Below are 13,734 nucleotides of genomic sequence, written 5' to 3'. Positions count from 1 at the left end.
AAAGAAAAAACGGATATGCTGCATGGGCTATGGGAATGTGAGACAATCGCTAGGTTCTGGAACCAAGTCAGACTATTTGCCCAGTCAACATGGGGAATTTTCAGCAAACTAGACTTAATGGTGTGGATTTTCCACTCCTTTGAGGGAGGAGTAGGAGGAGGACCGAACACGCCGGAAAAGAGGAAATACGCAATAATGCATGACATAGCCATGATAGCTAAGCGTTGCATCTTAAAACACTGGATTCAAAGGGAGGGCCCATCCATAAAGGAGGTTGTGGGCGAGCTACACAACCTTCTGAGGTGGGAAAAACTAGAAGCGGAGAGGGATAAAGATGGGTTGACAGCCAAGTTTTTTGTGAGATGGAGACATTTTATTGAAAGCCAATTCACACAGGGAGAAATAATTAACCTGATGGCACCTTTTGTTCACTCAGAGTGGTATATCCTGAGCGATATTCAGGACAGCCTGGGTAAACTGAGAATCACCTAGGAGGGGGCTCTGGCGGGAGGGGGAGACGAGACGGTTGGGAATACCAAGACACGCTAGCAAAATTGAAATCATTCAGGGACGACACAGAGATTTAACGAATTGTATTGCATATGTTATATTATATTTCATTACCTATGTTTTGGTTTAATGTTACTGTATACTATCTTAAATCGAACAGCAACATGGAACTCCAAATTGGGGTATCACCCACCTCTATGTCACATTTTGTCAGACGAATGTTCTTCTTTTGCAATGATACTTGTCATGTTTTTACAAATTTGAAAAATCAATAAAAAACGTTTTGGAAAAAAGGATTTTTTTCTCAGTGTTTTGTGTTTGTTTTTTCCCTTACAGGCCCCTCCCCTTTACCAACCTCAGGCTTGATGACAGCTGTGATTTTTTTTTTTTTTTATTTACAATTCACAGCTGTCAATAACTCTGAATATTACACTGATTACCACAGCACCAGAGCAATCGAGATGAGCCGGGTAAAGCACCCAATTCTGGGGGTGGCTGAAGGCTGCTATTTTTAGGCTGGAGAGTGCCCAATAACATGGGCCTTGCCAGCCTAAGAATCCCAGCTGTCCGCTTGGCTAGATATCAAAATTAGGGAGGAAACCCTTTAAAAAAAAAAAAAGAAAAAAAAGTGGTTGAAAATTATTTAAACCATTAAATAACCACATGGGGTCCCTTCTATTTTTGATAAGCAGCCAAGATAACGCACAAAGCTGGGGGCTGCAGCCTTTGACATTTTTTCCGATATGTGAGGGCAACCAATCATAGGTGCTGTCACAGAGGGTGGGCGGAGGAAGCAGTGAATATTCATGAACTTAAACGATCGGACCCAGAAGCAGTGTGACAGCCACGGGAAACTCTAAGTATAGTTCTGCTTTAATTCCCAAATATTCCAACATTACTCTCAGAAATCAAATGTGAGTCAGAAATGCATCCGTGCATCTTTCCAATGCTGTTCTCATTCAGTTTGAGCACTTTTCTTTCCATTGTAGCATTGTTACAGCCCTCCTAGAACTACTTCCAAGTGCCTCTGGAATATTGAGTTTTCCATTGACTTGCATTAGGTTCGTTATTTAGTATGAATATACTAATAAAAGTAATTTTCTTTGTCGCTCCTTATTGGGAGACCCAGACAATTGGGTGTATAGCTATGCCTCCGGAGGCCACACAAAGTATTACACTAAAAGTGTAAAGCCCCTCCCCTTCAGCCTATACACCCCCCGTGCTGCCACGGGCTCATCAGTTTTTATGCTTTGTGCGAAGGAGGTCAGACATGCACGCATAGCTCCACAGCTTAGTCAGCAGCAGCTGCTGACTATGTCGGATGGAAGAAAAGAGGGCCCATAACAGGGCCCCCAGCATGCTCCCTTCTCACCCCACTCTTGTCGGCGGTGTTGTTAAGGTTGAGGTATCCATTGCGGGTACGGAGGCTGGAGCCCACATGCTGCTTTCCTTCCCCATCCCTCAATTAGGGCTCTGGGTGAAGTGGGATCCTTTCGGTCTCCAGGCACAGGAGACCGTGCTCCATCCACAGCTCCTGAGGACCATGCTGGATAGGAGCCGAGTATCGTTCAGGGACATGGCCCTGCTACTTTGAGGTACTCTGTGTCCCCGTGGGGACCGCGCACAGCAACACTCCAGCATTGCTGGGTGTGCTAGTGCACCGGGGACAGCAGCGCTGACTGCGTTTGTGCCATTACACACTTCAGCGTCGCTGAGTGTGTTCGTGTAGGGGGACTGCCGCGCTGACCGCCGCTGCCATGGTTATCACTGCGGCGCGGCTGGGACTGTTAGTGCGCCGGGGACTTCCGCGCCGACCGCGCTTATACGGCGGCCGCGCTTATAACTCGAGTCCCCGGCTTTTGCGGCCTAGTCTCGTTTTCTTCCCGCCCCCAGCCCTGCCAATCAGGGGAAGGGCGGGACGCTGTACAGGACGGCAGCACTGAGGGCTGGAGCATGCTTTGCATACTCCACCCCCCTCACTCTGCACAGTGGGGCACCAGTTCCCGCACTTTTCTGGGTCACGCCCACGGCTCCCTCCTCTCCTCAGGACGCCGGCAGCCATTCCTCTCAGCTCTGCTAACGCTGGAGAGGAGAGACAAGCTCAGGGAGACCCAGGCAGGATTTCTGGTGCCCACACAACCGCTTTGCGCAGGCGGTAAGCAGCACCTGTGGTGCTGGCCCCACTAGTGCAGAAGTGTACTTATAGATTATATGATTATAGACTATACTTTACACTGTATGGTGCACTGTTGATTTTTGTCTATATACCCTCCTGTATTGCTCAGAGGAGACAACATCATGTCGTCCACAAATAGCAAGGGTGCCAAAGCACAGACTTACTATGCTGCCTGTGCAGCATGTTCGGCTATACTGCCGGCAGGTTCCACTGACCCTCATTGTGTGCAATGCTCGGCCCCTGTGGCACTTTCTCAGCCGGAGCCTCTGCTAAGGGTAGCCCAGGGAGAACCACCTGTTACCACTGTCCAGGTGACAGGGACGGAGTTTGCAGTTTTTACTGAAAGACTTTCTGAGACTATGGCTAAGATATTACAAGCCTTGCAGTCCAGGCCGGCACCTCAAGCCAGGGACACTGTGGAATCATTGCCCCCTGGTCCCCCTCAGTTGGAACAGCAATGTTCTCCCGGGGTGTCTCATGGATCCCAGGGTGAGGTCTCTGACACGGACCGCAGCCCCAGACCGACTAAGCGAGCTCGCTATGATATCCCCTCGACATCATCACAATGTTCAGGGTCTCAGCGAGAGGACTCTCTGTATGATGAAGCGGAGGTAGCTGATCAGGATTCTGATCCTGAAGCCGCTCTCAACCTTGATACTCCTGATGGGGACGCCATAGTGAATGATCTTATTGCGTCCATCAATCAAATGTTGGATATTTCTCCCTCAGCTCCTCCAGTGGAGGAGTCAGCTTCTCAGCAGGAGAAATTCCGTTTCAGGTTTCCTAAGCGTACAACGAGTATGTTTCTGGACCACTCTGACTTCAGAGAGGCAGTCCAGAAACACCGAGCTTGTCCAGATAAGCGTTTTTCCAAGCGCCTTAAGGATACACGTTACCCCTTCCCCCCTGACGTGGTCAAGGGCTGGACTCAGTGTCCCAAGGTGGATCCTCCAATCTCCAGACTTGCGGCTAGATCCATAGTTGCAGTGGAAGATGGAGCTTCACTCAAGGATGCCACTGACAGACAGATGGAGCTCTGGTTGAAATCCATCTATGAAGCTATCGGCGCGTCTTTTGCTCCAGCATTCGCAGCCGTATGGGCACTCCAAGCTATCTCAGCTGGTCAGGCGCAAATTGACGCACTCACACGTACGTCTGCGCCGCAGGTGGCGTCCATAACCTCTCAAACGTCGGCATTTGCGTCCTACGCTATTAATGCTGTCCTGGACTCTGCGAGCCGTACGGCGGTTGCAGCCGACAATTCGGTGGCAATACGCAGGGCCTTGTGGCTGCGGGAATGGAAGGCAGATTCGGCTTCCAAAAAGTGCTTAACTGGATTGCCATTTTCTGGCGACCGTTTGTTTGGTGAGAGATTGGATGAAATCATCAAACAATCCAAGGGAAAGGAAACATCCTTACCCCAGGCCAAACCAAAAACACCCCAACAGAGGAGGGGACAGTCGAGGTTTCGGTCCTTTCGGAGTGCGGGCAGGTCCCAATTCTCTTCGTCCAAAAGGCCGCAGAAGGATCAGAGGAACTCCGACGCATGGCGGTCTAAATCACGCCCTAAAAAGACCGCCGGAGGTGCCGCTACTAAGGCGGCTTCCTCATGACTTACGGCCTCCTCACACCGCATCCTCGGTCGGTGGCAGGCTCTCCCGCTTTTGCGACACCTGGCTGTCACAAGTAAAAGACCGTTGGGTGAGAGACATTTTGTCTCACGGTTACAGGATAGAGTTCAGCTCTTGTCCTCCGACTCGATTCTTCAGAACATCTCCGCCTCCCGAGCGAGCCGAGGCTCTTCTGCAGGCGGTGGGCATTCTGAAGGCAGAAGGAGTGGTGGTCCCGGTTCCTCTTCAGCAACAGGGTCACGGTTTCTACTCCAACCTGTTTGTGGTTCCAAAGAAGGACGGGTCCTTCCGTCCTGTTTTGGACCTAAAACTGCTCAACAAACACGTAAGGACCAGGCGGTTCCGGATGGAATCCCTCCGCTCCGTCATCGCCTCAATGTCCCAAGGAGATTTCCTAGCATCGATCGATATCAAGGATGCTTATCTCCACGTACCAATTGCTCCAGAGCATCAGCGCTTCTTGCGCTTCGCCATAGGAGACGAACACCTTCAGTTCGCGGCACTGCCGTTCGGCCTGGCGACAGCCCCAAGGGTTTTCACCAAGGTCATGGCTACAGTAGTTGCGGTCCTCCACTCTCAGGGTCACTCAGTGATACCTTACTTAGACGATCTGCTGGTCAAGGCACCCTCTCAAGAGGCATGCCAACACAGCCTCAACGTTACTCTGGAGACTCTCCAGAGTTTCGGGTGGATCATCAATTTTCCAAAGTCAAATCTGACACCGGTCCAATCGCTGACATATCTTGGCATGGAGTTTCATACTCTTCCAGCGATAGTGAAGCTTCCGCTGGACAAACAGCGTTCACTACAGACAGGGGTGCAATCTCTCCTTCAAGGTCGGTCACACCCCTTGAGGCGCCTCATGCACTTCCTGGGGAAGATGGTGGCAGCAATGGAAGCAGTCCCTTTCGCGCAGTTTCACCTGCGTCCACTTCAATGGGACATCCTACGCAAGTGGGACAGGATGCCGACGTCCCTAGACAGGAACGTCTCCCTCTCTCAGGCAACCAAAGCTTCCCTTCGGTGGTGGCTTCTTCCCACCTCATTATCGAAGGGGAAATCCTTCCTACCCCCATCCTGGGCGGTGGTCACGACGGACGCGAGTCTGTCAGGGTGGGGAGCGGTTTTTCTCCACCACAGGGCTCAGGGTACGTGGACTCAGCAAGAGTCCTCACTTCAGATCAATGTTCTGGAGATCAGGGCAGTGTATCTTGCCCTAAAAGCGTTCCAGCAGTGGCTGGAAGGCAAGCAGATCCGAATTCAGTCGGACAACTCCACAGCGGTGGCTTACATCAACCACCAAGGTGGGACACGCAGTCGGCAAGCCTTCCAGGAAGTCCGGCGGATTCTGCTGTGGGTGGAAGCCACAGCATCCACCATATCCGCAGTTCACATCCCGGGCGTAGAAAACTGGGAAGCAGACTTTCTCAGTCGCCAGGGCATGGACGCAGGGGAATGGTCCCTTCACCCGGACGTGTTTCAGGAGATCTGTTGCCGCTGGGGGATGCCGGACGTCGACCTAATGGCGTCACGGCACAACAACAAGGTCCCAACATTCATGGCTCGATCTCAAGATCACAGAGCTCTGGCGGCAGACGCCTTAATTCAGGATTGGTCGCAGTTTCGGCTTCCTTATGTGTTTCCTCCTCTGGCACTGTTGCCCAGAGTGTTACGCAAGATCAGGGCCGACTGCCGCCGCGTCATCCTCGTCGCTCCAGACTGGCCGAGGAGGTCGTGGTACCCGGATCTGTGGCATCTCACGGTCGGCCAACCGTGGGCACTGCCAGACCGACCAGATTTGCTGTCTCAAGGGCCGTTTTTCCATCTGAATTCTGCGGCCCTCAACCTGACTGTGTGGCCATTGAGTCCTGGATCCTAGCGTCTTCAGGATTATCTCAAGAGGTCATTGCCACTATGAGACAGGCTAGGGACATCTCCTTACCCTCGTTTTGTCCTCATCCAGTTCACCAATGTGAAAAGGATTTGCACTTGTTAGATCTGGTGAGAGCACTCAGACTCTACATTTCTCGTACGGCGCCCCTGCGCCGCTCGGATGCACTCTTTGTCCTTGTCGCTGGCCAGCGTAAAGGGACACAAGCTTCCAAGTCAACCCTGGCTCGGTGGATCAAGGAACCAATTCTCGAAGCTTACCGTTCCTCGGGGCTTCCGGTTCCCTCAGGACTGAAGGCCCATTCTACCAGGGCCGTGGGAGCGTCCTGGGCCTTGCGACACCAGGCTACGGCTCAGCAGGTGTGTCAGGCAGCTACCTGGTCGAGCCTGCACACTTTCACGAAACACTATCAGGTGCATACCTATGCTTCGGCAGATGCCAGCCTAGGTAGGCGAGTCCTTCAGGCGGCAGTTGCCCACCTGTAGGACGGAGCCGTTACGGCTCTATTATGAGGTATTCTTTACCCACCCAGGGACTGCTTTTGGACGTCCCAATTGTCTGGGTCTCCCAATAAGGAGCGACAAAGAAGAAGGGAATTTTGTTTACTTACCGTAAATTCCTTTTCTTCTAGCTCCAATTGGGAGACCCAGCACCCGCCCCTGTTTTTGTATACACATGTTGTTCATGTTAAATGGTTTCAGTTCTCCGATATTCCTTCGGATTGAATTTACTTTAAACCAGTTTATAATTTTTTCCTCCTTCGGGCTTTTGCACCAAAACTGATGAGCCCGTGGCAGCACGGGGGGTGTATAGGCTGAAGGGGAGGGGCTTTACACTTTTAGTGTAATACTTTGTGTGGCCTCCGGAGGCATAGCTATACACCCAATTGTCTGGGTCTCCCAATTGGAGCTAGAAGAAAAGGAATTTACGGTAAGTAAACAAAATTCCCTTCATTCAGAATGTTTGATTATTTGCCCATCTCCAGTCAACACTCAAGTGTTTCCTCCCCAAAAGTGGAAAATCTCTACACATCTTCGTCGTCTTCAAGAGTGACACAGCTAATAATTCTGCTCTTGTTTGTGGCTTCTTAGCCCTTTCATTTATTTATTTTTTTTGGGGGGGGGGGGGTGTTGGAGCTTAAATCTCCTTGGTCTGTCTCCTTCATGTAGATGCGGCATAGACTGGGCCTACCTTTATTTCAGTGCCAGCCTACTAAGCAGTTTCCTCGGTGTAAGCTGGGGAGTGTTCCTTTCGACTCCTATCTGGTTGCAGGATAACATTTTATTTCTCATTGATTTGCTCTGTGTACAGTAGTTTTGTTATCTCCATTGCTTTCCTGGCAGTTCAGACTTCTTTCTCCAGCAGCACCAGTAGTGTCATTAGGCTCTTCTGCCCACATGACTGCTCTATGGAATGCGGTTCCTGGTAAGCTTAGCCCATGGAAGCACAAACGTCTACAACTTTGTTGGTCTGCAAATTCAGCATCTAACAAAGTTATTGATCACTGTCACATTTGCTGATTTTTATCTATTTGATCACTGCCTAAACTAAATAATCTTATATAATAGGCTATAGGTGGGAAAGTTCCTGCTTTCCAAACCAGCCGTATTGTTCTCGTTTAGCCAGGAAGGAAAACACTTAGCTGTGTTTCTTATTGCTTTGCTCCAGTTCATCCTCCTCTTTCAGGAAACAGAGCCTGATTGACCACAGTTGTGTTCTCCACTCTCAAAGTGTGCTCCTGTGAAGATTCATATGGACCCCTCTTTCATTTATTTGAATGTAGGGTCTTCAGTAGAGATGGGTGAGCACTAAAATGCTCGGGTGCTCGTTTCTAGAGTCGAGCAGGTCAGATGCTCTAAAAGTGCTCAATTTGCATAACGAGTATTATGGAAGTCAATCTTCGGCCACATACAGCCAGCACTATACAAAGCATTTCCAGGGGAGAGAGGGCAGGTTTTATTTTTTTTCTTGACACACTATATCTAAAAATGTTCTTTTTATCCCCGGCAAATCAGGCACTGCAAATGGCTCACAGTGGGGTGCCGGCTCCTATCATTCAGTTGAGGGAGCTGTCTCTTTGTGTTTTTGTTTCACTGACGACGTATCCGACCACCCACGATAATTGGCGAAACACATCAAGTACCCGAGCACCCCAATGCTCGATCGAGTGGAAAAAGTAAAAAACACAGCTATGACCACGTTGTTGTTTTACTATAGGTATATGGAGAACATAGCGCATTCCTCTGCCTTTCCTCCTAACTATAGGGAGAGTGTGGTGTATCTAACGTGGGAAAAGCTTCTAATGCATACGGCAAACATTAAAGGGAACCTGTCATCAGAAATTTCGCCCAAAAGCTAAAAGATTCCCCCTCTGCAGCTCCTGGGCTGCATTCTAGGAAGGTCCCTGTTATTATTGTGCCCCATGTGAGACCAAAATAAAGCCTTTATAAAGTTCTACCTTTTTGTATGCAGCTTCTGTAAATCTGACACGGGGGCGGGCTCTCTGCCGTCCGTTATTCTGCCCCCTGGTCCTGTATGCCGCCCCCATCGCTCCTTTCCATATCTGATGCACCGCCCACTGCTCCAGCCATCCCCGCGCATGCCCAGTGCCAGTCTCACAGGACTGAGCAGTGTGACCGCTGGTGACGTGTGCGCAGGCAAGTGATTATGGACGGGACTGTGACTGTTATCAGCAAGTACCCGCCCATAATCTCGTGAGCGCGCAAACCTCTCCAGCATTCACACTGAGCTCAGTGTAGATGCTAGACTGTATGGGCTGCTTCCAGGGATGACGTCCCTTTGTCATGTGATAGTATTTCGAACACGCCCCTATCACATGACAAAGGGACGTCATCCCTGGAAGCAGCCCATACAGTCTAGCATCTACACTGAGCTCAGTGTGAATGCTGGAGAGGTTTGCGCGCTCACGAGATTATGGGCGGGTACTTGCTGATAACAGTCACAGTCCCGTCCATAATCACTTGTCTGCGCACACGTCACCAGCGGTCACACTGCTCAGTCCTGTGAGACTGGCACTGGGCATGCGCGGGGATGGCTGGAGCAGTGGGCGGTGCATCAGATATGGAAAGGAGCGATGGGGGCGGCATACAGGACCAGGGGGCAGAATAACGGACGGCAGAGAGCCCGCCCCCGTGACACATTTACAGAAGCTGCATACAAAAAGGTAGAACTTTATAAAGGCTTTATTTTGGTCTCACATGGGGCACAATAATAACAGGGACCTTCCTAGAATGCAGCCCAGGAGCTGCAGAGGGGGAATCTTTTAGCTTTTGGGCGAAATTTCTGATGACAGGTTCCCTTTAAGTACAGGTTTAGGCCCGTTTCACACGTCGGTGAAAAACACTGACGTTCTTCACTGACGTGTAAAACACGCCCATGTCCCTCCGTGATTCACGGCACACGTGGGTTGTCTAAGTGCAATCCGGGCTCCGTTCTCCGTGGCCCGTGATTGCACTTAGAGATCAACTCACCTGTGCCCGCTCCCGCGGTGCAGCATCCGGCCGGCGCTGACCTCCGCAGCAGTTGCTTCCGGGTTGGCTGTGTCGTGCATCATGAATATGCACGACAGTAATGAGCCGGCTCAGAAGCAGCAGGCAGAACAGGCTGCACAGAGCATCGCGGGAGCCGGGTGAGTAAAAATGATTTTTATTTTATAAGCACGTTTTTTTCTGGCACGTGTTTCACGGACCACACCACTGGGTGGTCCGTGGGACATCAGTGATGCCAGAAAAAAATGGACATGTCTCCGTGCGGCAATCACGGACACGGGTGTACGCCGCACGGAGACACGTGCAGTGAAAAATCACTGATGTGTGAGCAGACCCATTCATTATAATGTGTCTGCGTATGTCAGTGATTCTGGTACGTTTAAAAAAAAGCACAAACGTACCAGAATCACTGACGTGTGAAACAGGCCTTTAGATAAGCATATTTTTTGGTCTGCTTCCTAAATGGACCAATAAAGCTTCTAAAATCCTAACAAAATAAAAGAACATTTTACAGATGGTGCTGATGTAAAGAAGACAGGAGGTAAATATTAGTCACACCACACAAAGTACTGAATAAGGAATAATCATTCAAAGTTTGAAAATGTACTGTTTTTAGAAATTCCAGTAACATTTCTGATATTTTATTATAAATAAAATATATCGACCTTATTTTACCTTGACCATAAAATGTGTCACGAAAAAAAGAGCTCAAAACTACTGACTAGCGAGCGTGGCTCAATATTTGAATGAGTTTTGCGGTTGCTCGAGTGCCATGCTTGTGTCATTGCCCCACGTTTCATGGCTGTTAAAAAGCCAATCAACATGCGGGGTTGGATTGCCTGCCTAACCCATGTTGGCTACTGGCATTACGGTGGTTTGCCGGCCGCATTACGGCTTCAGTTCTTATATGAGACTCGTGGGCACAATGCTCAGCACACCGTCCTCTGGAAGCAGCTCAGGGGGAGGTTGATCTGGGAGCGAGAGCTTAGATTAGCGCAGGGTTTGTACACTTGCACTCTTTAGTGTCTTTCATGTGGCACTAAAGGGTGCTTTTAGCCTTGTTTAGCCTAATAAAAAAAAAAAAACCACCCTGGGGATCCCCTCTATTTTTGATAACCAGCCAAGGTAAAGCATACAGCTGGCAGCTAGTATTATCAGGCTGGGAAGGTCCATGGTTATTGGGACCTTCCCAGCTTAATAAAAAAAAACCCTGCTAGCAGCCGCCTCAGATTTGACACATCCATTAGATCTGCCAGTTCTGTTGCTTTGCCACCTTCTTCCTGAATGCCTTAGTGCGGGCGGTGGCAATCGGGGTAATATTTCTTGGGGTTCATGTCAGCTGGCATCAAGCCCTGGTGTTAGTAATAAAGAGGAATCTATCAAACAACCCCATTATTAACCCAGTAAGTAAAAAGAGAAAAAGCACACAAAAATATTTTATCTAAAAAAAAACCAAAACACTCCCCGGATTCAGCCCTGAGTGACCAATTTACTGAAAAAAAAGCCATGTAGCTCTGAAGTTATCCATTGAATCCAACGTAGTCCACAAATGGAACCTGAAAGGCATAAAAAGATGGAGGTAAAGAAACGAAAACAAAACTGTTCCTCAGTCACCAATTTATTTATTTTTTATATTATTATTATTGTTATTAACAAAAATAAAAACCCTCAAAGCTCCGATGTAATCCATGGTGTCGTCACTTCCCCCAACTCTGTACTACAACCTTTTGAGCCTAGTTCTGAAAATGACACTTTTTAGGTCATTCTTGGTCAGGCTGCTCTCTGCAATACCCAGCGACTGTGATGAGCGGTGATGACATCAATAATATTACCACTCTTGCCAGGGGGCAGCGTGAGACCTGTAATGTCTGATAAGCGGTGATGTTACTGACGTTACCACTCATGAAATATTCCGGGTCTCACGCTGCCCTCTGTGTGACCTGGCAAGTGCGGTGACGAGTGGTAACGTACTGCCATCACCGTTCATCACAGTCGCCAGGTATTGGGCTCTTTTCCACTTACGTACCGCTTCCGATGCGGTAGCATCGGAAGTGATATGCTAATGACCTTCTGCTGCGGGTGTCAGCCGAGGGTCATACGACTGTGATGGAATCTTGCGATCGCATCACAGGAGCGGAGAATATGGAGGGAGTACTTTCTCTCCATCTCCTCCGTTGTCTGTCTAAGCGTGCACCGCATTGCAGTCGCATAACATGCGAGTGCAGTGCGATGTTGGGGGTGCGTGAGCTGAGACTCGGTGCAAAACGCATGCTGCGATTGCACCGAGAGCACAATTAGTGAGAAAAAAACAGGACAGAGGAAACTTGCTCATTGATTAACACTGGTGCGAGTGCAATCCGATATTTTATCGGATTGCACTCGCACATACAAATCGCAGATGGAAAAGAGCCCTATCGCAGAGAGTACCAATATTTAGGGATTTCAGGCTCTACCACATACTAGAGGTGCTTTGGGGATAAAGAATCATATGTAGTAAAGTAAACCCCAGCACTCAAATGAAGACAAAAAGGGGATATATGCGTAAGTGAATTTATTGACTGACACACTGCAAAAGGAACCTAACCAGAGCAACAGCACCAACGTTTCGGCATAGAGCCTTTCTCAAGGTTGTTGCATCACTGGTCAGAGTAAGGAAACACGGGTCTCGAAGGACAACCGGAGGTTTGCAAATAGAGGTAAGGTTCCACACGTTTTGCAGAGTGTGCTCGTAGGTGAAGAGGTGACAGGATCACTATTTGAGGTGAATGGACGCCTGCAGTGGAGGTCCGGAGCTGGCACAAGTGGCAGGGAGAGCGGCTGCCACTTGTGCCAGCTCCGGACCTCCACTGCAGGCATCCATTCACCTCACATAGTGATCCTGTCACCCCTTCACCTACGAGCACACTCTGCAAAACGTGTGGAACCTTACCTCTATTTGCAAACCTCCGGTTGTCCTTTGAGACCCGTGTTTCCTTACTCTGACCAGTGATGCAACAACCTTGAGAAAGGCTCTATGCCGAAACGTTGGTGCTGTTTCTCTGGTTAGGTTCCTTTTGCAGTGTGTCAGTCAATAAATTCACTTACACATATATCCTCTTTTTGTCTTCATTTGAGTGCTGGGGTTTACTTTACTACTATCGCAGAGAGTAGACTGACCAGGAGTGACCTAAGAAGCCTTCTCAGAACGAGGCTCTATCGGTTGTGCTGCAGAATCAGTGAACGCTGTGGGAATGCCATAGACTACGTCAGAGCTGTGGAGATTTTTTTAATAAATTGGTGAATGAGGGACAGCCCTTTGATTTTTTTTTTTATGTACCTCTCTTTTTTTATGTCTTTCAGGTTCCCATTTATGGACTACGTCTGATTCGGTGAACTACTTTGAATCATCAAGGCTTTTTTGATTAAATAAATTGGTGAACCAGGGCAAGAGTCAGAGGGTGTTTTTTTTAAATAAAATATTTGAGTGTGTCTTTTTTTTCCTGTTAACGTACTGGGTAAGTAATGGGGGTATCTGACAGATGCCTCTCCATTACTAATACCAGGGCTTGATGCCAGCTGACATTACACAGCTGACAAAACCCCCATTAACCATTACCCTGATTGCTACTGCACCAGGGCAATTGGAAAGAGTTGAAGCGAAGCTCCAGAATTGGAGCATCTCGTGATGCGACAGTTCTGGGGCAGCTGCGGGCTGATATCTTTAGCATGGGAAGGGCCAAATAACCATGGACCTTCCCATCCTGATAATACCAGCTTGCAGCTATCTATCAATTTCTATCAGCTATATCTATTATGTATCTTCATAGTATTCATTGGTGTTCAAGAACGCAGGTAAAAACACATTGATGCAGCAAAAAACGCACGTTTTTGTCATTGGGCTTTTCCTGCCAAGACATGTAGAAATTTCTCCATCCAAATACTCAACATGCGCACACAGCCTAATACCCTGACAACATTGTTCTCTGCAGCAACATAGGAGTCAGAGATGCATCCAGGCGCCTTACTCATACTGTTCCA

The sequence above is a fragment of the Anomaloglossus baeobatrachus genome, chromosome 8 (genome assembly GCF_048569485.1).
Source record: "Anomaloglossus baeobatrachus isolate aAnoBae1 chromosome 8, aAnoBae1.hap1, whole genome shotgun sequence".
NCBI lineage: Eukaryota > Metazoa > Chordata > Amphibia > Anura > Aromobatidae > Anomaloglossus > Anomaloglossus baeobatrachus.
This window is presented reverse-complemented; position numbering follows the sequence as displayed.